The 24,628-nt window shown below is 40.7% G+C and overlaps 1 protein-coding gene across 1 annotated transcript in view; it reads left to right on the forward strand.

Moving 5' to 3' along the window:
* Window positions 1-814: 814 nt before the first annotated feature.
* Window positions 815-24,628, forward strand: part of LOC122867376 (zinc finger MIZ domain-containing protein 1-like) — a 115,311-nt gene continuing 91,497 nt past the window's right edge. The window contains exon 1 of the mRNA XM_044178093.1: window positions 815-1,072. The gene's annotated coding sequence lies outside the window, so the exon portion shown is untranslated. The remainder of the gene's footprint in view (window positions 1,073-24,628) is intronic.

Here is a 24,628-nt window from a genome sequence, read left to right on the forward strand (position 1 = left end):
GAGCTTTCCATCAGAGAGCGGCGACCTGCAAAACACGGAGGGCGGCGTCGGCTCCGAGGAGGATCCCACGGGACGCGCGCGGGCGTGTCGTGTATGCGTCAATGCGCTGGTGTGAGGGCGTGCGCGTGTTTGTTGTTGATTAGGCTATCATATGTATTATTATATGTTTTATAGTTGATATTTATTTTTATGTCAATATATACAGATTATAAATTGAAAGATTGTATAAACATATTGTAATAACAGATTTAATTTTAATAAGGATTCATGATGCTGATTATTATCATTGTTATATTATATTAATATCAGAATTTTACGATATTGTTATATTTCTAATATTTTGTTATTTTTATTTTACATTTATTATTATTATATTTATTATTTTTATTAGCCCATTATTCTTTTTATTTTACTGTAGGTATATTAGGCTATATTTTCTTTTAATTTTGTGGCATTTCTTCTTTTTTAATATTTTATTATTTTGTATCTATTATTAATACTGACTACTAGTACTAGTATTAAGTGATAAATAGCCGTGTATTCAGATCAGCATTACTTTGTTAGATGCCATTATGATAAATAATTCATTCTAAATTGCAATGAATAACGATTATATGTTGCTAAGGTAATTTAATCAATAAAGAGATACGAAAAAAATTACCCAGCACGCCCAATTTACATTTTAATGTGTGAAACTACTTGTCAATGATGTGCTACCCCTTTTAAAATCCCCTCAACATCAAGACAGTGTACACAATGCGCGTCGCTCCGGCAGATCTAGTGTAATCAGACGGCTGCTGAGCTGAGCGACAGTCCGGCTCCGCTCCCGGCTCCATCCTGATGGCGTCTCCGCGTAAAATCCGCGACACATTTTGCCAGCAGCCACCGAGCATGGGTCCCTTTGGTAATAGAATAGCCAATGTAATTTGACACTTCAACTTACTGCGCTCTCTCCGAGTCTATTCAGTTACTCACCCACTGACGTTGAGCCCATTCTCAGTGGCCGTGAGGGGGAAGATATTTAAAAACAAGAGCCGAAAATTACCGAGGACTTTCTACGCGTAATAACCCGGTGAGTAACTGCAAACTTAACGTTGCTTATTCCTGGTGTCGCGCTGCGAGGCTCCTGTCTCGGGAAGGTTTTGTTTCCACTTTGGCTCAGATTGTTTCTCAACAATAGAGTGACCACTTGAACTGGCACCGAGGAGCACGTCTGAGCCTGTAATAATCCACCGCAGCGTTTTATTTACTATTACGCTGCTCGGTGCCGTCGGGATTGAACCGGCGGGCTGTTAAGCAGGTTGTGCATTTTGTTGATAACAGATGCCGCGTTGATCTCCAAAGCGTTGGGGCTTGGAAGCTACATTGTAGCTGCCTGTATGCATTTTGCTTGCAGAATGAATCATGCCGCGCTGCGTGTGTCTCTGTACGCTTTTTTGCGCAAGGTTAAGATGTAGGTCTTCTTTTGGCTTCTGATGTGCACAAAGCACATGGTTTGTCTAATGTGGGTTTACTGTCGCCGTGGAACTGAGGTGGATTCATGCAAGCTGCAGAATAACTGTGGACATGGCAATACAGTGGTCACTGCAGTTGCGCGGATTATCCATTAGATAAATGTCATGTTAAATGTTTTATTTCTGAACTTTGTTAACAGCAGCACATGTGTGTACTCTTAAATATCAATGTATCTATGTCACAGCCTGGAGTTATCTTGCTGCTGTAGGTCTTTGCTGCTTCATAAGGGTTTAACAAGTTGACTCCCCAAATTCCTGCTGTCTGAATATGGAACCAGTTGGGATTGAGGGGGCCTCTCATATAGACCTGGGCTCATTTTCACTTGCTGTACATCTGTCCAGGAAGCAAAAAGCATGGCCAAGTGGAAAAAGTAGGCTAGCCTCTGCTCCCTGATCTGCTTCCTCACCATTGTGAATGAAAGAGAGCGAGTGTGTTTCTCTCATATATGCATGCACTGCATTTCTGCTTCCGAAAATCCCAGTTTGGGAGCATCAACAAACATGCGTGCAGATGTTTCTCGTCTTTTTTTGGTGAGATGTCCAGGAGAGAGCGCTTCCTGTTTTTGTTGTGTTGCTGAAAAGTTCATTCTCCTCGTGTCTGCTTTTAGCTGCTGCAGCATCCGACTGTTTGGACCCGGCTGCTGAGGGTCATGTAAAACTTCTGAGGTGATGCCAGTTATTGCGCAGCCTCGGTTGCTTGTTTACGTTCCTGTCATGTAATCCAAGGGTCTTGTTGGGTCTAACAGCTGCTGACCTGACAGGCTTCTCAACTCAGCTGGTGTTAAAACTTTCAGATACAGTCTTGAGGCAGGGCTGGAGAAGATGTCAAACTAGGAAGCTTCCATCTTTATGCACCTGGTCCTTTGATTGCTCTTTGCTCGAGTCCCTGCATGGGCCACCTTTCAATCTGCACTCATCACAAGCACTCGATGGCACGTGTGATTAAACGCTGATTGAGCTCTGCTTGTGCGGGGAAACTTAAAACTTCCAGTGGCTTCAAAGATTAGGGTGGTGTCAGAGAGAGGGGGAGGTTTTCTGTCCCATCCTCTCCCTCCCAGTCACCCCACCTCTGTGGGGCCCCAGGTTGGGCTCCTGAATAACCATGGGGCAGACCCAACCAGGCTGACCTTCTTCTATTCAAGTTGAGGATGTCGAAACACCAGCCGTCAAACAAAAGACACACTGAAACAGAGATCTGCAACCCAGCACGTGCGTCTGGGTGCTGAAGTACACCATTTATTAACTCTGAGTTTCCTACTGACCAATGAGAAGCGTCAGCACATAGTTAGAGGTAAAATAAAAACTGTAAAAGGATGTTGAGCTGCTTCTGACACAGATTAATAAACAAAAACTAAAACTAAATACAGAAAATACAGCTTTACTTTAATTGTTAAATCATATATCTTTAAGACATGAAACGTTGAAGCAAATCTTTTTTGTCTGGACGGCAGCCAGCCTGATGTCTGTGTGTGGCTCTGTGGATTGACAATGGCAACACATTCTCAGTGCAGGATGGGAGTTTTCGCTTTCGCCTTTCCACCCACCAAACGAGGTGAGAGTAAAGGCGGAAGCTGGAAATGGCTGTGCCACATGGGAAATAATTCAACTCTCAGATCAGAGAGGACGCACAAGAGGCCTCATTACCTCCAGCACTACTGCTGGCCAGCCGGTGAGGAGACTGCAACCTGGTGTGTCTTAACTGGCCACACTCACCTACTGAAATATTGTCTGTATGCTGCATCTGATGCTCCTGTTCGTCTGAAAATATTCCTGGAACACAATATGGTGCTCAGTGTCATTTTACACCCAAATAGTTAAGAGATAAATACTGCTCTGTGAAATATTCAATTCCAGTTTTATCTCTATTATAGCCGCAAAACTAAAGCCTCTCCAAATGGTTTGCAGCCTGAGCCTCCTTTAACTAACAATGTGTGCTTAAGTAGCTGGTAAACATGGCTGTTAGATGGTGTATAATGTATAATGTTATTGATTCAGCTTGTGAATTCCACTTGCGGCGAGCTGCTCCTGCGTACGGAGAGCCCCTCTTAATCGCTCTTAACAGGAAAAAGGCGAGCGAGCTAGCGAGCGACTGCTCTTCTTCTGCGGTCAGAGCCTTTGGGAGGTTTGTGTAGGTTTCGCTCAAGGTCCCTTTTGTGTTGTCTTTGCTGGAGAGAGTAAACTCCTGGGATGAATCACCCTGCTGGTATGGCTATTTTCAATGAGTGAGGAGAGTGCAGGGCAAGCGCGGCGCTCTCCGGACAGAAAGTGTGTCCCTCGGCAGCTGTAGTAGCTTAATCATGAGGTTTAGTTTGGTGTCAAACAGCACTCTCTTATAACATAATAAAGAGTTATTTTAATACTGCAGTATATCTGGAAGTGAGATTGTTTAGGATATCTAGTGGTGGAAGGTAATTAAGTACATTTACTCAAGCATTTTGAGTAAATATTTTGCTACTTTACACTACAACACCACATTTCAAAGTGAAATACTGCGGTTTTTAACTCTTCTACATTTCTTTTACAGCTATAGTTACTAGTTACTTTGCAGATAAAGCTTTAACTCGCAAAACTGATGCTAATTTTATAAGATATGTTGCATAGTTATAGATTAAACCAGTGTTTCCTAATCATTTGGCTTGTGATCCCTTGTGATAGAACCAAACACTCCCGCACTCTGTCGATCACTTGTGTTCACTTGACTGACGACGTTTCGGTCCTTAGACCTTCATCGGGTCAATGTTTTCCTGATGATCTTAAGGCCGGGCGAATTTTACCGGAAGAAGGTAAAATTTTACTGAAAACATTGTTAATAAAGCAGGGAACAAGTGATTGACAGTTTTTGGTTCTTTCACACTCGGTCCATAAGACTTTTTGCAGTGCAAGAACTTTGTGGTGAGTATTATTGGGTTGTGACCCCTTAAAATGATGCAACATGTACTTGCAACTCATTGACACACACACACACACACACACACACACATTACACTGCTAGTTTTATTCCAGTAAGGGATCTGAACACTTCTTCCACCACTCATAATAACAAAATAAGCACTTGCTCTACATCATACCACCGTATTCTTCCCACATGAGTTATTCTGCATTCCTCGTGTGTGTGTCTGTGATGATTTGTGACGCTCCACCTCTGTGACACAGAGCTGCAGTAACGTGTACTGTGCAGATATCCACAGAGGGGTTTTATGACGGAGAGAATGGTCAGACTGTACCTGCCAGCTTGACTGTTGACTGTTAATATGAAGCTTCTATTTTCAAAACACAGCTCAGGGAAAGGGAATCTGTGTGCGTGTGGGTTCGTGCAGGAGGGAGATACGGAGCAAAGCGAGGGATGGGAGAGGTGCTGGGAGTGACGCCAGACCACACATCATTTAATCACGTTAGAGTGTGCAACCACTTTGTGCATATTTTCGGTCGCATTGGTGATAGGAGTTGTTATTGTACAAACTGTACGCACAGACAGGAGGGGAGACGGGGATGACAGTTTGATTTAGAGAAGAAAAATAACTCTTATTTTGGGTTTTGAGATTTGTCAAACTCTGGATTAATTTCAGCTTTATGACCAAAATATGATAATAAAAGTCAGATTTTTATTGCTGCTGCTGCAGTCTGTGAAGTGTGTTGAGAAATTTGAAGCAACAACATTTGAGATCACTTAAAAGTTGAGTCTGTGGAAGGGATGACCATTGTGCATATTAGCATTGGATTTAAACGTGTCCTTTTGGCTTAATCCCACTGTTGACTTGCCTACTAAGTACTGAGTGTGTTATTTTTGCTCTTTTTAGGGAGCCCCTCTCTGCATAATCTCACTTAATCTAATCTATCCCCCTTTATAATAGACTGGGAATGATGTGACTTTATAGAAAAAGCTTTAGTGTAGATCCATACCAAACAGACTAGTGTGCCGGCTTCTTCCCCAACCCCTCTGGCAAAAGCTCTTGTGAAAATGCAAGTGACCTCTGCGCCCCTTGTTAGTCTGAACAATAGGCCTGCCTCCTCTTACAGCTGCAGCCGTGCTGGAGGGGAAGTTAGCCGGAACAAAAAACAACATCTTGTGATTAATAGTCCTAAATACTGTATTTTTGGCTTGATCCCATGCCTGCTTGGTACACCAGGGAAATATCAGTTGCGTGCAGGATTTAGGGCTGCAACTAACTTATATTTTCATAATCGAGTCATCTGCTCATTATTTTCTTGATTAGTTGTTTTGTCTATAATATGTCAATAGCAAAATAGCAAAAAATGTGTGTTATAATTCCCCACATCCCAAAGTGACGTCTTCAAATGTCTTGTCGACCAACAGTCCATAACCCAAAGACATTCAGTTTACTCTCATGTATGACAAAGTAAAGCATAAAATATTCACATTTAAGAGGCTTGAACCAACAAATATGTGGCATTTTTGCTTTAAAAAATACTTAAATGATAATTTAATAATCTAAATAGTTGCCAATTAATTTTCTGGATGGACTGACTAATCATTGCAGCTCTAGCAGGATCTGTTGATAGTGCTCAAAGTGGCTGACAGAGTTCTTGAAGAAATGGCATGAGCAAAAATGTTTTCTTTGTTTTATTTCACTGTAAATTGAATGTCATCGGGTTTTAGACTGTTGATAAAAGTTGATAAAAGTTGACAAAACAAGCTAATAATTGAAGCCATCACTGTGGGCTCTGAGAAATTGGGAAAGTTAAATAAAAAATTACACTGAAAAAATGAATCGATTAATTGACAAAATAATCTGCAGATTAATTGATTATGAAAATAATCATTAGTTGCAGAACCATTCTCAACTGTGCAGAACTCTTGTGACTAAAATTATTTGCTGTCACGTTTGCTGTCAGGTTTCCTGAGAATAGGATGACATGGAAGGTAAATCTAAAATTAAAATGCAGTTTGACAGACTTTGTTTACAAGTTTGTTGCCATCAGCAGGGTTAAACAGGCGAGTCAGAGTGCAATATGATAGTTGTGGAAAAAACCAAACTAGATCCTATCTGCAAGTCTTAACCCACGATGGATATAATTGGAGCTTTTGAGGCCCCCTAGCAGTCACAGGCTCATGCATGTTGAATGTGACATGCTGTGAAAAACACACGCAGATGATGTCACAGAGCAGCAGCGGCGTGTTAAGCGTAAATGAAAGGCTCTGAATCATGAATAACATCCGGCTTCTCCAAAGTCTTAGCTTCTATAAATTAAACAAGATCCAACCCAGGAACCTTGAAAGGTTGTCAAGTCTTGCAGCATAGGACAGTGCTGCATGGAAGACATGTTTCCCTCTTAAATTTCAGCGTAAACTGAGAAACTAGCAGCTTTATAGACATTTTCAAATTTGGAAATGTACTCTCACTGTCAGAAAAATGGGTGCTGGAAAGACTCCTGAGGGGTTCTGTTGAAGCATCCCAGTGTCTAGTAGCGCTCCGGAGGTTTTTTTTTTTTAGGAGAGAGAGAGAGATCCACACCTCTGATGGGTAATGAAGGTGATTCTGAGCAAGTGGTGGAATTACATTCAAAAGAGCCTGTGGGGGTCCATATCTCATTGTTCTCTGACAGGGAAAATTAACTGGGATTTACTAATACACAGGGAACGTCCTTCCCCCATTCTCTCTCGCTCTCAAAGAAAAGGTCTGAGGGTAATCTCTTTCCCCAGCAACACCCCCCCACCCCCATCAGAGTCCTCCCCTACCCCTCCACTCCACCCCAAACACAAATGTCAGATGCTTTCAAGTTTGCTATCAAGATGTAAAACATAAGTAGATCAAATCCCTGACATGTTGCACAGTTTCTCATTTGTCTGTTGCTCCATGTCAACACACAAAAGGCTTCTATTTAAATGTTGTTTTGCATTTCTCCTGTTTTCCTTTGCATAGTCACTGTGACAAAGCCTGAGATGACCCAAAGCAAAGAGGGCTTCTATTCTCATAGGCTTTGATTCTAAATGATAAGGCTCCTTAAGTTTTGACCAATGTGGATTTTGTTCAATAAGTTTAATAAGTTCAGCACTTGAAAACTTGGTATGTTGGTATGTTACTAGTTATGATTTAGTAACAGTTCAACACTCATAAGTCTGCTTCATCAGGACTCTTTGCATGTGATTTCATCACATTTGATTGACATGGCAGAAGAAAACAACCAAACAATCATCAAGTCATCAGATTCTGATTCCTGCAGGTTTCAGCTTCTTAAATGTGAGGATTTGCTGCTTTTCTCAGTTTTGTATCATTGAACATGAATATCTTTGGGTTTAGGGCTGTTGGTTGAGTAAAAAACAAGACAGACTTCGGATGACATGGAAGTTGCTATATTAAATTCTGATTGGTGCATGGCAATACCTATTTTTTACGCCCACTTTTAAGCAGTGAAAAGAGCATATGAAAACAAATACAAAGTCTTTAGTTTCAAATAACCAGTAGTTCAAACTTTGGTATTGTTGGAAGAAGCTAATTAAGAAAATTGGTTTTCAGGGCTCTTGATGTAAAACTGTGGCTAAGTAGAGAAAAGTGTAACTACATTTAGACCTGATAGATTTACTTCACTTTCCTACGTTCATTTTTGTTCCAGTTTTGGTCCCCTCTCTGACAAATATAAACATAAGAATGTAACACCAACTCTCTTCTAAACAGCAGCAATGATTCATCAGATCGGATCCTTAGTTTGTAGAGTAGCATCTCCGGGTTGGGAAACAAGAATTACAGGACTACAACAAACAACCTTTTTCATAATCTAGTATTTTTTTATTTATTTGTCCAAAAATTGCCTTCAGAGCCCAAGGTGACATATTCAAATTGCTTGTTTAGTCCGACCAACAGTCCAAAACCCAAAGATATTAAATTTAAAACAATATAAAATAGAGAAAAGCAGAAAATCCTGTTGATCAACTAATGGCTTAATGGATTAATCCTTTTAGCATCTGTTTACTGAAGTTCAGATGTCTCTGCTATCAGTGGAGCTTTAACAGTATAGTTAATTTAACCTGATTTTGTCTCTTTTGTGATGTGATCTTACTTTTTTTCACCCTGCTCAAACAAAACAGTCTAACTGGTCATGAAGCGCAGACAGCAGTGACGCCACACCCGCACAGCCTGTGTGTCAGCTTACACTGCACCCTCACTCTAACACAGTGTCTGCGTGCGGTCGGTTACCCAGGTGCAAGGCATGCATCACAGACCAGAGCTGATACACTGACGTGACAGCTGTGGGCAGTGAAAGAAGACCATGACAGAAGTCTCAGCACTGGACGGGGTGGAATACATTAACCCCTTCGCATCTGACTGATGCATTTTGGGTCAAAAATCGCACCCCTTCTGTTCTGCATCTTACTCTTTCCAGTGATAGCAATATTTCTGTTGTCTATCCTGGACAAAATGACACTAAATATAACCTTATTTCTATGTGTTTCTTGTATTGGTTGATTAGGATGGGAGCACTGTAACACCCATCTTTTCATGGATGAATAAATTGAACCTCGAACCTTGATCTTGCCTCATAATCCTCAAATTTAGACCCTTTCTTCAGTGTCAAGGGAATGCAGGTGGTTGTTGTCTGCTGCTAGTAGCTAAAGAAGCCATGACATTACATGGTCCACAATGTAAACAAATATGGACAAAAAAAAACCCACAGCTAACTTGGCATCTCCATGGCAACACAATACTTGTGCCAATACTTCTTCTTTACATCACCCAAAGTACGATGGGAACTGTAGTGCCAACGCATATACATAAAAAAAACGGGAATAAGAAACAGAAAAATCAACAAACATGTACAAACATGTACTGTGTGGAGCTGTGGACATACAGGCAAAAAACTGAGATGATTTCAAATTGCGTACAATGTTTTCTTTCATAAAAAGTGTCCTAGAACACGTGTAATACAATTGACATGTCAAATAAGGGTATTTCTGAGTAGACGAACTTGTTCTGAACCCAGGGTTCAAAGGGTTAACAACTAGGTACACTGGTGAGTGTGTCTCTGACTGACCTGGAATTTCAGGATGTGAAATGTGTGTTTGTGTATTGGCACAGCATGTAGGTGACCAGGAATATGGCTTGTAGCCACGTGCGATGCCGTCCCAGTGGTGACTTTAAATAACTCTTCTGTAAACACTGTCTGTTTCCTTATGTTCCCTCGTCCGGTGGCCGGCGGGCCGTCCCGTCCTCAGCGGCGGCTTCAGGAAATAAATCGCGACAAGGGATTGTTTCACACACTAATAGTAATCACAGATATTATAACAACTACTGCTGCTGATGAATGCTAATTCATTGAAAAGTGTTGGTCTGGATGTAAACTCACAGTGAGACACATATGCAGACACACTTCACACTACTATTTATAGGTGCAGATTGCATAAGCTCTTTTCTAACAACAGGGTGTTCTCACTTTGTCAGTATCAAACAGAGAAAAGCTGTAACTGACCAGATTATTTTTACACACATATCACACACACATCTATTGCACCCCTACTCCTTCTTGGCAAACGGTGTGTGGCCCAACGGGTCCCACAGCTTACAAAAATGTTGACGACGGACGCTATTTTTGACCATCTGCTCTAAAAGGAGGGCATGTTTGAGTCACAGACGCTGTGGTGTGAGGCTGCGCCCGTGATGTGCGTGGCATGTGGAGAGAGAGGGAGAAAGCGAGAGAGAGATGGCTCACCCGAGGGCCCAGCATCCTTCGTGTCACCATGGCGGCTGGTTTCACTAATGTGTGTTACATTAGCATGAAGGGTGATGGAGTGGGAGGTGTTGAGGGGAGGGAGGGGTTGATCCTCCACATCTTGGACGAAGAACAAGAGAGAAGATATCCTTGTGCTTGACTTATGGTGTAAACATCGTCAGTGAGATGAAATAGTCTGAGGTCAGAAATGTCTCAACAAAAGTGTCTCTGTCCTATTCGACCTCTCTGTCTCCTCTCTCTCTCTCTCGCTCTCTCGTGTGCGTGTGTGTGTGTGTGTGTGTGTTATTTGTGAGGTAGGAATGTGAAACCTAATCTGGGCTGGCGGGTGGGGGTGGGAGAATTAGTTTATGACTCTTTTTGGGCAGAGAAATCTGGCTGCTGCACAACTTCGTAAACTTCTTTCATATTTACATTTTTTCTTTGTATTATTTTGACTTTTTCTGCTTGTTATGTTTCATTTACATCCTTATGATTCTGTAATTTCAATATTTCTTCAACAGCATGTGTGTAGATAATCTTCCTGTTGGGTCATTTTTGTCTCCCCTTAAAGTCCTTAAAGTCTTCTGTTCTTAAAACTGTAAGTGCAGACATTTCAACCAGTTTCTAATTCGAATCAACTTGTTTCAGGCATTTTCCAAAAATTATTCCATAAAGTTTAAGTGCAGCAACCAACTTTAGAACAAGTTCATTTCTAGAGGAAAAAGGTAGAAATATTCTGACTTCACTGGCAGATTTGTTAACCTGTTTTAAGAAAATTATCGTTAAAAGGTTTTAGTACTCAGTTACAGACAAATCTGATATAATAAGATGATGTTGCTCTGTATTTATATTTTTTTTTTTACAATATTCCAAAGTAGGGCTGCAACTAATGATTATCGTCTTAATCGATTAATATGGCCATTATTTTTTTGATTAAGCAATTCATTTCCATAACGTGTCAGAAAATAATCCAAAAAAAATATCCATCCCAGAGTCCAAGGTGACGTCTTTAAATGTCTTGTTTTATCTGACCAACAGTCCAAAACCAAATTATATTATATTTGCTATCATAAAAGACTAAGAAAAAATGTCAAGTCGGAACCAGTAATTTTTTTTTTAACTAAACTTATAATAATATTTGCAGATTCATTTGATGATAATTGTTTCAGAACCTAAGCATCCATTCTTAAAATGTACTCTCCAATTATTAGCTGCAGCTGTTGTCTTTTTAAGAAACATCACAGACTGTTGCTCTGTGGTTTCGCTTGACCTTCGATGTTTGAGGTCAAATGGCACGTCTACATATATATCCACAAGGACCACCTTCATTCATAAAACATACGTGATATCAAGACCTACTTCAAGCACTGATAAATCCATGATACTTTGTGGCTTTGTTGTTGTTTTAAATCAGCCGATCTTGAGGATCAAATTGAAAAAGCAAATCACTGGAGGCTGCGTATATCCTGCATTGTCTCTGTGTGGCATCGGCAGACACTTACTTTGGAGGAGGGAGGTGGAGAAGATCATGTGAGCTGTAATTATATTTATGTTGGGTCCCATTCAATCTGTCACAGTAAATTTTGCCTGACTTGTCATATTGTAAATCATTACGGCGGATTAGATGCTAGTTATGAACTCAAAGGCCGTGGAAGGATTCCTTTGTTGTCCTCGTGATCGCTGTATTTGTTTGTTTTTGACAAGCTAGTTGTGATGATATTAGCCGTACAGTGTTTCCTGGATGTTTTCAATAAATTTTAATTGGGAGGAGAATGGGTTATGTCGCTGGCGTTTGCTTTGAAGAAAACCCCTTTCAGAAGAGCGGGCAGTCTTCCAAGAGTGGAAGAATGCCTTTGAAAGCCTCCATGTTTCACAAGCCATCCTCCACTTTTTATTTTCTTATTTGTCTGGAATCAAAGACGCCGACGAGCAGCGATGGAAAGTTTGACTCTGTTTCTGGCAAGTGGCTTCTTTCAAGCTAGTGCAGTAGAAAGAAAAAAAAAAGCCTTTTTGATTCATCTCAATCAGCTGCTCAATGCTGAAGCAGGATAGACTTCTGGTGACTGACGAAAGACTGATGGTTTCCGCATGCTTCTCATACACTTGATGTCCAAACACAGATAGTGATCTACTCTACATTTGCTTGTGGCAGCTGACACAATATTATTCATAAATATCCTAATGATTAGTTCAGTCCCTCATTCATTAGTGAGTGGCACGAATCGTTACTCCAAAATCACTAAAAAGATTGGTTCAGAATGAATTAACTTTTATTCTATTGATAGTCTTTGTTTTATTCTCCCCTTTTGTATTTTCAGCAGTTGAATCAACTTCTGTCGGCGAGTTGTCCTACATGCGTTCTGTCACCTTGAGCACAAAGACTGGGGTGCAAGACTCACATGTCTGAGCAGTTGCTTCATTTGTTTACAAAATTGCTTGTCTGGAGAAGCCCTGAATGTTGCTTCCCGCGATTTGTATGCGAGTCACAACTACCCAAATAAAGCCTCAAAAATGTACCTAATGTTTGCTGCAGCAAAATCACATTTCAGCCTTATTTATGCTACTGTCTATACCTGAAGACATCATTTCATCCTTAATCTTTCATAGATGCTCCAACTTGTTATATATTACGGATTTAAGCATGCCGGGAGTTATAAGAGGGAAAGTATGAATTATTTGTGTCATTACTTTTGCTGCTGATAGGAAATATTTAGCATAATAAACAGCCAAGACAACAAGTGAAAAATTAATGAGCAATATATAGTTTATGATGGCATGTGGTGTGATGTTTGCCGATGACACAAAAAAACACACTATTCTCTTTGGAATGATTGTCAACTATCAATTTTCCTAACGTCATTGTTCAGCTAGTGAGTATTTGTTTTTATTCATCTCCACCGTTTGTATTGTCATGTTAATTTACTCCACACGAGTCTTACTACAGTCTGAAATTTTAACAACAATGAGGATGAAAGCCAAGAAGGCGAGGCTCATATCAGCGGAGTAGCATATCGGAGAGGAGTAGTCCACACTTTGCTGAACTCCCAAAGCGTCTTTTTTAATATTTAACTCCTGTCAGTTAAAATCAAAAAGTTTCTCACTTTCTCTAAAGCTCAGAGAGGGGGCTGCTTCACGGGTGAAAGCCCTCGCACATGAATATTTAATGGTTGCATTTTAACCAAGTCATAAAATCCAAGAGGATGTGGCTGAAAAGAGAGCAGTGAGGAGTGTGCAAAGTAGGCTACTTTGTTTCTTTATAGTCTGAGCTGAATGTCTGAAAGTCATGTAACTCTTTCTGGCTGCACATTGAATCAAATATGTGGATTGTGTCAGGCTAATTTAAAGCCTGGGCCACGTTTTAGCGATGTGTTGCAGCCTGTTTTTGCACGGTAAGCAGCTTGTTCTACAGCAGGATGAAGACATCTTGGACCTTAAGGGGCTAAATTGAAAATGTTTCATTTTGACACTTCCTCAATGCACTCAGGAAAATGGATTTGATACACTTAATCCATTTGGCCAGTTGACCAGATTCAAAAGCAACATCTATTCAATACACATCAATTTTAGCTTAATGGAGTTTGAGCTAAAAAAAAAAAGGAAAAAGGTGGATATCAGTGTTTTTTTTTAATATGCAAACTCTCCTCCATCTTCTTCTAGTCTTGTCATGCATTTTTAAAATTCTGTTCAGCCCTCCTCTGAGCCAGACTCGCAGCAGACAGACACTGAGCTGATTGTTAAGTTTGATAAAGCTCTTTGTATTTGTGCGTAGCAGGGTTATTTTCGTGTATGTAAGCTTTACTCCACCGAGGTGATCATTTGTCATCCCATATTGAATCTAGTTAAATGGACTCATAAATTGCAATCACTTAACTCAGCCTAACTATTACGTTTAATATTGCTTTGTGGAAAAGGTCAGCCGGCAGTAGATCAGGTTCCAGCAACCCAGATAATTCAGCTGCCTTTTATGAGTCTTTTTAAGCTCCGGAAAAATCAGCAGCCAGGCAAACTGACTGTACAGTACTTAACAGCAGCAGCACAGCATACGCAGCCACTACTGTTTATGTTTTCTATCCTTAGATATCCTTAATGCAGTGTTTACAGTGTGTGTGGTTGGCAGCTTACAGATAAACCACAGTGGATGCCCTTAAGGGAAACAAAATAGAAGACTTTCCCCCCTGAAAGGTCCAAAGTGCAGTTGTCCACTCTGCACAGCAACAATGGAGCAGTTGTGCAAACGGAGCCATCAGCGGCGCTGGCAAGCCTGGCAAACCAGCTTATCAGGAGGCAGGATGCACTGAGCGGGGAGGTTGTTAGAGTGCATGTGTGTGTGTGACACAGCTGGGTAGTTCTCTACGCATGGCCCCTTGTGCCCACAGCTCAGATTGTGAATATGTAGGTTTCCATGTGTGTGTTATGTATGAGCTGCTAAACAACCCTATTGAAGGAATACTCCACCAAAAATCTGTCCTTTTGTGAGTATCAGATACTCATGTCTATTTGAACCGGGCTGAAATCAAGATCACAATAAAAACAAATAATATATTTCACAAAATTAGATCACATCAATTCTCATCACGATTTCCCAGAGCCCAAGGTGACGTATGTAAGTTGCTTGTTTTTTACGGCCAACAGTCCAGAACCCAAAGATATTCAATTTACAATCACATACAACAGAGACAAATAGTAAATCCTCACATATGAGAAGCTGGAACCACATAATGTAATTACTAAAACGATTAATCAGTTATCAAAATATCTTGCATGTCATCCCCTCTCTTGCTCCCACATTTCCTGTGGGAGCGATTGAGGGGATGACATGCAGCGAAGGGGTGTGGACTGGAAGGACTCAGCCTTCTACATAGTGTGTGCACTCTACCAGGTGAGCTGCCGGGGTGGTTGGCGTGGTGGATCAGCAGAGGGAATCAGAAGACTTAAGAGTGAGAAGCAAGCGATTTAGTCGATGAATCGATTAGTTGATTGACAGAAAAATAATTGCCAACAATGATAATCGATTAATCGTTAAATAGATTTTTCAAGCAAAGTGGCCAAACTTTCCCTAGTTTAAGCTTGTCATTTGTGAGGATTTGCTGCTTTTCTTACGTGATAGTAAACTGCACATCAAGATGAAACTTTGGGCTGAAAGAATGGTGATGGGTATTTTAAAATTTTAGATATTTTAGATATTCTCTTGACCAAACCATAAATTGATTAATCAAGAAAATAATCTGCAAATAAATCGCTAATGAAAAAGTAAGTAGTAGTAGTGAGAAGCGTTGGGTTACAATGGCAAATGGCATGAATGATGCAGCTACATAATGCGAGTCAGCTAATGCAAGCGCAACTTCAGTGATCTGCCTGAACTAACGCTATACTCTATTAAATTATTATCCAATCTATTATCTTAAAAGATGGCTCTGAAAAATTTCCATTGTATTGAATCCATTGTAACTGCTGTGAATGCAAGCTGAGAACAGCTATTGACGTCCTTGGAGGAAGTTTCTGGAAAGGAACCTTTCTGTGAGTATTTGATACTTAAAAGATTTATTCCTTTAACCCCCTCACCTGGAATAGTACTGAGCAGATGTGAAATGGCGCTAACTGGACAGGTCCAGTGGATAAGTGTGGCGAGCACTATCAAAGTGTCAATATTTACATTACTTTTCTCGTCACCATAATACATTCACTGCTGTTAATGTACTCGCCCGTCTCTCACACAGGAGCGACTCTGATTTTAGGCAGTGCAGTTTGTTGGTGGCAGATATTTTTTCTTTCTCAGAGCTGTTTGAGGTGTTGGAGGAATGCGTTGTGTGCTCAGAGAGTTTACTCACTTGCAAGATAGTCTGTAGTGCTTTCACTGCATTTCCTTTGGGACACAACACTTGGAAAAAAAGGAAGTCTCAAGGTGCCTGTGTTAGGCTTTAGATGTGACTCTGGGTTGGTAAATATTTAGAGAGCAAACATTTTGATACCAGCAGGGATTATAGTTGAAGGAAACATGTTTTTCTAAGAATGTAAATGTCAGCATATTGCAAGGCATAACGCTACATATTTTCATTTTAATGCCAGTCTCCAAAAATCAGCAGTTTAGCAACTCAAATCCCACAGAGCAAATCAGATTGTTTTTCCAAGTCCAGTTTATTTTGATGAAGCTCGCCCACTGAAATTCATTCTCTTTGTTTAAAAACCATCCAATTCATCAGCAGAGATTGTTGCCACCCACAAACAACCAACATATTTGTTCTGCTGCTTCACCTTGTTGGCTTTGTAGAGGGAGGATGCCAAAGGTGGATGTTAAACATGTCAAGTGCTATCTGCCTTATTTACTTGGTCACTGAATATTCATGAGCCTTGATACTGGTGTCCGCCTTCAGCCAGCCGTGCAGAGAACCAGCAGCAGCCTCTATAGTCATCAAACAAGCTTGATCCCCTGACACGCAACTCCTTCCATCTTTGTGTCTTCCCAGAGATCCTATGTTTGTTTTCTAATAAGGTCGTGATTTCGCCTGAAGTTGACAGTCGTTTCCTGTTCCAATTTGCGTGCAAGGGGAGCCATGCCGCTTCTCGCTCTGGGACGAGTCAGTGAAGGCACCCTGCGAAGAAGAAGAGGAGGGAGGAGAGCGGGTATAACCCCATGTTCTGCAGTCATGCCCATTTACTCGCCCTGACACCTCAGGGGACACGCTCTGACCTATGCAGGGATCTCGCTCCCTCTTTACTCTCACTCATGCATTTCCTCTCTTCTCCAAGGAAACCGCACCAAATTCCTTGTGCATTACAAGAGCTTTCGGGAGGCCCGGTCACCGCTCGGCCTTGTCTAGACGGCCGTGATTGTTGTTTGGCAGCACCGAGCTGCGGTGTGGGGTCAGATTCACTTAGCATGGCGGCAGAGATGCAGTGGTTGTCTCATTAACTATACGTTTCCTGTGTTAACATGAAAAGCTCATGCTCTTTGTTGTTCCTTGCTTCAGATGAAAGACACCCTCTACAGGCTGTACGCTTTCAGAGCTTGACACTGTCAGCGTGGTTAATACTGTAGATTAATAATTTGCAGGGTGTTGCAATGAGATTTGGGCAGTGGTGGAAGACGAATTAAGGTCTTTTACTTAAGTAAAAGATGCAATAACACTGTGTTAAAATACTCCAGTACAAGGCCTTTAAATCCTGCATTCAAAACTTTACTTAAGCCCAGTGGTGGAATGTAACTAAGTACATTTACTCAAGTACTGTACTTAAGTACAAATGTAAGGTAGTTATACTTAAGACTATCCAACAGTGTATATATAATCAGTTTTACTTATATAACATTTTCAATGCAGGACTCTTACTTGCAATGGAGTATATCTACAATGTGGTATTGTACTTTTTCAAAAGTAAGATATCTGAATACTTGCTCCACTACTACTTAAGGCTGCATTAATTGCCTTTTTGGACACTTGGCAGCAGTGCAGCAAGCTGTAAACACAACACTGACATATTAGTAAGTTGTTATAGCGACCAAGTTAGCTAACACTTGCCTGTTTACACCATAGACTGTATATCTTTTTATACAGTCTATGGTTTACACAGACACTTTTATTTTGTTCATGGCTTTCTTATTTTCTAATAAACCATCAACTCTGCAGTTAAAAATGGCAATAAGTTGTTAAAAAGTGAATTTTGGTCAAGTAAATGGTCCAACTGTCCATTTGAGGGGTTTCCTTGATGAAATGAAGAGCTAGCTAAAAACTCAAAGCAAGTTGTGCTTGACAAGGACGCATATTTCACAATGTGGTATTCCAGAAGTTGTCCTTATTGATGGCTTATTACTAGTCTATTAAAAATGAATACATTACTTATTAATACCATAAATAAAGCCATTAGTTACAACTTACAAATCATTTATGAAGTATGCCTTGTATGTCGAGGTCTAGCTAATTTTAGCTAGAAAACGTTACTGTGTAGTTTACACTATAACAATGCATCGTATTTTTTAAGATGATCATATGACTAATACTAATCTGAAAAGTGACTAGAAACTGTAGCTTTGATTTGAAAAAGGATTAAGTTGCATATCACGGAAATACTTACAAGTAAAGTACATTTAAACTGTACTTAAGTACAGTACTTGACTAAATGTACTTAGTTACTTTCCAAAACTGGATTTGTGAGAGGAGGAGCAGAGAGAGCCTGAGTGGAGGCTCTAAATCCTGATACATGAGCGTTTGGCTGCAGCAGAGGGAATTTCAATTCCTGTCATCTCCCCGTTGATTAGTATTGATTGGTTGGGCTAAATTGGCCTCTTGAATGGAAGTTGCTTCAAATAATCCCTTATTCGTGTTTCCTAAATCCATTGTGAGGGCTGAAGAACGATTGTATCAGTGCCTTTCCGTGCGCACAGCAGCTAACTGAAACATATCCTGCGGGGGTCAGAAAAAGACGGGTTTTCTAGCCTCAGTGTTTTACCTCTTAATGAAACTGGGGGAAAGTTGACCTACCGAGTAATTGTGGCAAACATAGCCGAGGGGGAGCTGAGTGTCACCCTGCCCCCTTTTCACTGTGGTTGGGTAAAAAAAAAACTCACTGCACCTGCAGTTTGTATAGACATGAATCTTTTCCCAGACAAAACGAGGAATTCACTGCAGCTTGGAAGGATCCCCCCACGGTGCGTGGATGACACAGTCTGCTGTGCTGCTGCAGCCGCCGCCGCTGCTGCTGGTTGGCGTTTGATGGGGGCAGCTGGAGTGTAATGATGAAATGGAAAAGTTCCAGCGCAGTGAGCACTCGCACGCAGAAGGTAATTGAAGATTGCCACCAAAGAACTCGATACGCTTTCAATTCTGCTCCACATAGAGACAGACCACAAAGTTTGATTATGTTTACTGTTAACCAAACGCCTGCTGTAGTTGAGTGAAATGGGATCCTTCCTGTTCGGACAGAGTGCAAGGTGGGAAAGTGAGAAGGCAGCGGCTTGGACTGAAGGTTTTATCTATTTTACTATTAAAGTAGAATCAACATTATTATTTTGGTCTCATGCTTTCACTGTGTTTTCAAAACACAAAGACACGCACAGGAGCCAGCACAAATAGGTTTTGGCATCCTATTTATGAGACCTGAGTGTTGTGTATTATGTGATTGACAGGTTGCGGATTGCTTGGGATCTCCACATTTGTGTAGCATTGTTGATCGTTTTGAGAGCAGGTGTTTGAGGCTCATGTTAGCTTTGTTTAATTAAGGAAAGACTTCAGATTGGTGGTTCTTTAGCCACTTCAAGTCTGATTTGACACTGGAGGATCAGAGTGTGTTCAATGGAAAGCAGATGAATGATTGATAAGAAAAGCAAAGCTGCTTCAAGTCCTGCTCCGAGGACATTAATAATGAAAGATTCTTTGAGCGCCTCAGTGGCGTATGGAAAACAAGAGATTACATCACCTCCTGGATTTAGCACTACCATTGTTTTTGTATTTTGTATTATTATTTTGTAGTATAATTTTTATTATATTTATTTAAATACATCCACTGAATGGTTGGTCTTATCCACTAACACTGAACAATAAAATTATATATATAACTTTTTCAGATTTGGAAATTCATGCAGTTTTAAGTATTGTACACAATCAGCACCAGGGGTCTCAAAGTACTGGCCAGATCTGGCCTGTGAGGCAATTTCATAAGGTCCCCCAAATGTTTTTGTTACATATCGCCTGCAATGTTGTGTTTTTATTTTTACCCATGTGAATTTTTTCCCCAGACTTTTATTTTAGTTAGTTGTTGAAATTTATTGTTGGGGGGAAAAAAACACTGGCTCCCAGGTTTGAGACCCATAAACTACATCATTAATTGCATTTCCATCCATGTTTTTATGCACATTTTCAATTTGTGCACTGAAAAAAAAAACCAGAGTGGAAATGCCAGCGTCTTCTTCTGCAGTGGTGCAATGGTACCCGACTAGAGAATTAGCTGTTTATCTCAATGCACCCAACTCCAAATATTTGCATATCAGTAGTAGATGGAATCGCGCATTTTTTCACATTTTCTTTTGATAATTTTCTGGATAGTTGGTTCAAATTTGCACTAGATTTGGATGGAAACTATTGATACCTTCCAAATAAGATTTATTTAGCTCATGCCCAATTGTTCAGCAGTGACTGGCTCATTTCACTCCACAAGGTTGTGCTCATGGTGATGCTCAAAGTTAGCCTGTTCACTTTTGAGTTATAAGTGCCAGAAGTGCCAAAACACATAAAAGATGTTGGAAGAGGGAAAAGGAAGATGAGGCAATGTTTTTTGGCAGTGTTGTTGCTCCATGAAGCTGCCTCTCCTGTCTGTAGTGTAGATCCTGCTGCTCTGTGTGTGTCTGTCAGGCTCCATGTCATCCTGCCATTGTTCAGGCCAGAAATCAGCACAGACTCCCATTGTTCTACACACAGATCTGCAGCTACAGGCTGTTCTACCCAATATCGCTGCACTTTGTCATGTTTGTAAAATACAGTGTCCTCTGTCAGCTATGATAAGAGGTCACCATAAGTTCTGCTACCTCTAGTGTCTCTTTGTAGTTTTAGAAGTTATAACAACATCGAATCCTTCAAACTTGCCATAATGAGTTTCATCTTATTTGGACTTTAAGTGCCATTGTGGCAAAAAACTAGCCTGAGCATTGCTGCAGAGTAGATGCACAAGCGTCTCCTCTCCCTCCATAGACCCTAACCGGCTCTTGACAGTAAAGGAAGACATGCCTCAAAGTGGATCAAAGTAATTCTTCCCTTCTTCCCTGTCTAAACCGAGCAACATGTTGACATGGTCCCAGTCACAAGCTTGGTCATTTGTGGAGGAGAGTGGCTGAGGATTGCTCCGGCTCATGGGAAAGCATTCTGGCTGAAATGATGTCCTGACATTTGTTTTCCAAACAGTGTTTGTCTGGCTTCATGTGCAGTGAGGATCTTAGAGTGTATGGTGGTGTTGATGCAGGCTGACTTCTCTTATGTTTCTGATTGTATGTGCTTCTTTCATGTGGTTTTACTTTGTGAGGTACCTAACTTAACACTTTCATTTTTTCACTCCATCTCTTCAGCCTTGCCAGGCTGTGTCCCATTCAATGGCAACGCAGCATGGCTCTTCGACAGGCTACAGCAAGTAACCTTTAGTTCAGAGGGAAAAATCGTTTTTCTCAGTAAGACATTCACTCTTGTGCCACATACACTTCCTAGCCCTGGCAATATTCCCTCTTACACTGTAGTCATGAAGCACTCTCACATTGAGCAAAATAAATAAGTGTTTTTGCATTAAATCCTGCAGAGCTATGCTTGATGCTACTAACTCCACAAGAAGAAAAATGCAATGTAATACATACTGTATTTGTTGTTTGGCTGTTCACTGGACTCACAGTGAAAAATGAGTTATTTTTGCTGCCCAAGGTTGTGGAAGTGAAAGTCTGATCATTTTCTCTATAGATAATGTTATGTGACTGGCAGTTGGAGCACTTCCAAGGCTTGGGTGGGCAAGAAACTTTCCCAGTTCTGTCATCAGTACAAAAGATGAGCAACTTGTTCTTTGACAAAAATTCAAAGGTACAAGCCTGTGTACACAAAAGCTTAGAAAGAGAAGTCAACTATGACTCCCAAGGAACATTTCACAAGAAACATCTCATCACAGAGTTTAAAATTTAGTTGCGTGCACCGCTAACGGCAAGCGGAAGATAGAATGCAATAAATTTAACCGTTTACTTCATCAATCATTTAAACTAATGGTCATAACAAAGACCTATAGTATTGTTAAGTCATCCTGGAGACTCTGGAAAGATCACAGAATACAAAAGAATATTTTTTGGAAAAACATTTTGCTTTAGGAACTTCAACCTGCATTAATTAATAAATTTTTCTGGCCACTTGGGGGAAGTACAACACGCTGTAAACACAACATTTACATATTATCACCCTCTAAAGTTGTCATGGCTAATGTGTTAGCGAACAGTTGCTTATTTACACATCCAGCAGATACAGAGCAACATCAGCATTCATTTGGAGTCGTGTTTCTAGTCTAATATCTACTCTCCTTTCAGCTCTGTTTTTATCTCCACCAACTCTTTGGGGAAATATCTGGCTCTTTAGCTGCTAAATCCTCCACTGTGTTCACAAGATAGTCGCTAACTTTGTCTGTGTGCCTTTTGGTGCTGTCCAGGTAGCATACAGGGGGTTTATCAGAGCTTTTTTCGTTGAATGCAAGCTGCCTGCTGCAGCTGGAAATGATGCTGCTGAGTGAGAGTGGTGAGACTGAACCAAAACAGGAATGTTAACCAAAACAATGAGCTGAAAGAAGCTAAAACACTCTGTAGAACTGAGGGGAACTGCAGAGTTGGGTGATAATTCTCTGCCGGTTTTTCACTACGAGCAACCCCCCCACACAATATACTTAATGTAGTAATTTTTCCTTTTGTTAGCATAAAAATATTGATTTGTTCAGATTTAAATTGGCAATAATAATCCAAAATTGGACACTGATTGGAATCCGTTGGCCGTGCATCTTTGATCAGTTCCTGTTTGTATAAAGAAAGAAAAAAAGATTGGGTTTTTTTGCATGCTAAATGCAAAAACCATATACAATGAATTCTTATTACATACTGTTTATTAGCATGTTGTATATTGTGTACGAGTATGTAGTATGTATGGAATTTGGCTTATGTGTTTATTGTGTGTCTTTATATCCTCATAATTCAAGATAACCACTAAGGAACAGCTTGAATGTGATCAACATGTGATTGAATTCTTAATTTGTCCTTGATTGATGCTGAGAGTGTAAGAACATATGGCTGTGGTGTCTGTAATGGCCTGCCGGGTTCTGATGTTTTGCTCTAATAAGCCACCAGACATTTCTCAGCCAGTGTTGCCTTCGCTATGACACATGAAGAGACCGCAGATGAGAATCACCTGTCTGTGGTGAGCCCCAGAAAGCAGAGCCCATCTCCTCTCAAGGCGGGTTGTCACCGCAGCTATTAAGACTAATAGCGGCAGCCTGTGATAAGCACAGTTTGCTGAATTCATGACCCGAGCGGCTGGAGCGGCGAGATCATTTCCACTTGTGTGTTTTTCTGCTGATGCATTTAATTTTTATCCTGTCCAGTGCTGTGACACAAGAGGGAAACCAGAGAGTGCCAGAAAGACAGAGGAAAATAGAAAGGGAGTGATGAAGCCTTGGGTAAAATATTGATTGGTACAATCCAGGGTGAAAGCACTGCAACAACAGGTACATTATATTCTCTCATATGACACAAAAAACCTCTGTGTAGTGTAGATTGCATAAGAAATCCATACCTCTTTTGTTAGTGACAGCCAAGTTGAGTGATAAAAGTTAACTTAAAGGGTCAGTTCACTCAAATTACACGCTACACGCCCCTTGGATTGGGGTGTGGGTTGCCAGGTTGCGATAACAGATTGTATGTAGTGTGTGTGGTGTAGATGTGTTTCATTGATGATCTGGCAACTTGGGTGACGTCAGACAAACATCCAAAACTTGGATCTGTGTACTCGTAATAAAGTTTGAGGGCCATGCAAATTATAGGAGTTTCCCGGGAGAAACAACAAAACGGGAGGGCGCTGGGCTTTGAATCCTGGGAAAAATGGGAGTGTTGGCAAGTATTAATTATTGGAAAATTACATTTCAAATATTCAACAGCAAAGCGTCTTTCGATGAACAATGTCCTGGTTACTATTCACACACCTTGCTGTGAACAGTTTTCACTGGAACTACTTTCTACTGAAGAAAAAGTCCTGAGGGAGGAGCTGCAGGAACTAAACCCTTTTGTGCATTCCAGTTAGCATCTCTAGAACCATGAAGATTAGGAAATGAATGCAGATTAAAAAATTATGACTTTGAGAGGCATCTTCACACATGACAAAATAGAAATGTGCAGCTGTGATCGTTGAATGGATGTTGTAAAGGAGACCTGCAGAGGTGGACTGCCTGTCTCCAAGTAGCAATGATCTGCTGAGTGTACTTATTTCTGCTTTAGTATGTATTGAAATATTTAGCAAATTAAGCTGTTTTGCTTCTTTCGCTCATCCCCTAAAAGGATCCTGGGTTCCTAGAAAGGCTCCTGTTTTTTCAGTAATTTGGGTGAACTGGCCCTTTTAAGTCAACATGATTGACTATGAGGTGTTGATAACATAAATCACTGCTTTACCTTTTCTTCTCCTCCCACATTTACTCTCCAACCATACCTCCCAGTATAAACCAGGCCTCCCTGCCACCACATGACCAGTATTAGCCAATTTCCTAGAGATCACTGGAGGATGCCGTCGGAGCACTTGTGCTCCTCTTTCTCCCTCTCATTCGCTCTGCGTAAAATGGCTCGCTTAATGCATTGTAATGGTTGACCATTATTTACGCAGGGGATAAACAAAGAGAAGCGAGGAATTGATGAAGTAATCCACTCTCGCAGTCATTAGGCATTGAGATGGAGGAGCTGGTGGGAGCAGCCT

Source organism: Siniperca chuatsi, linkage group LG20 (genome assembly GCF_020085105.1).
Source record: "Siniperca chuatsi isolate FFG_IHB_CAS linkage group LG20, ASM2008510v1, whole genome shotgun sequence".
NCBI classification, from domain to species: Eukaryota; Metazoa; Chordata; class Actinopteri; order Centrarchiformes; family Sinipercidae; genus Siniperca; species Siniperca chuatsi.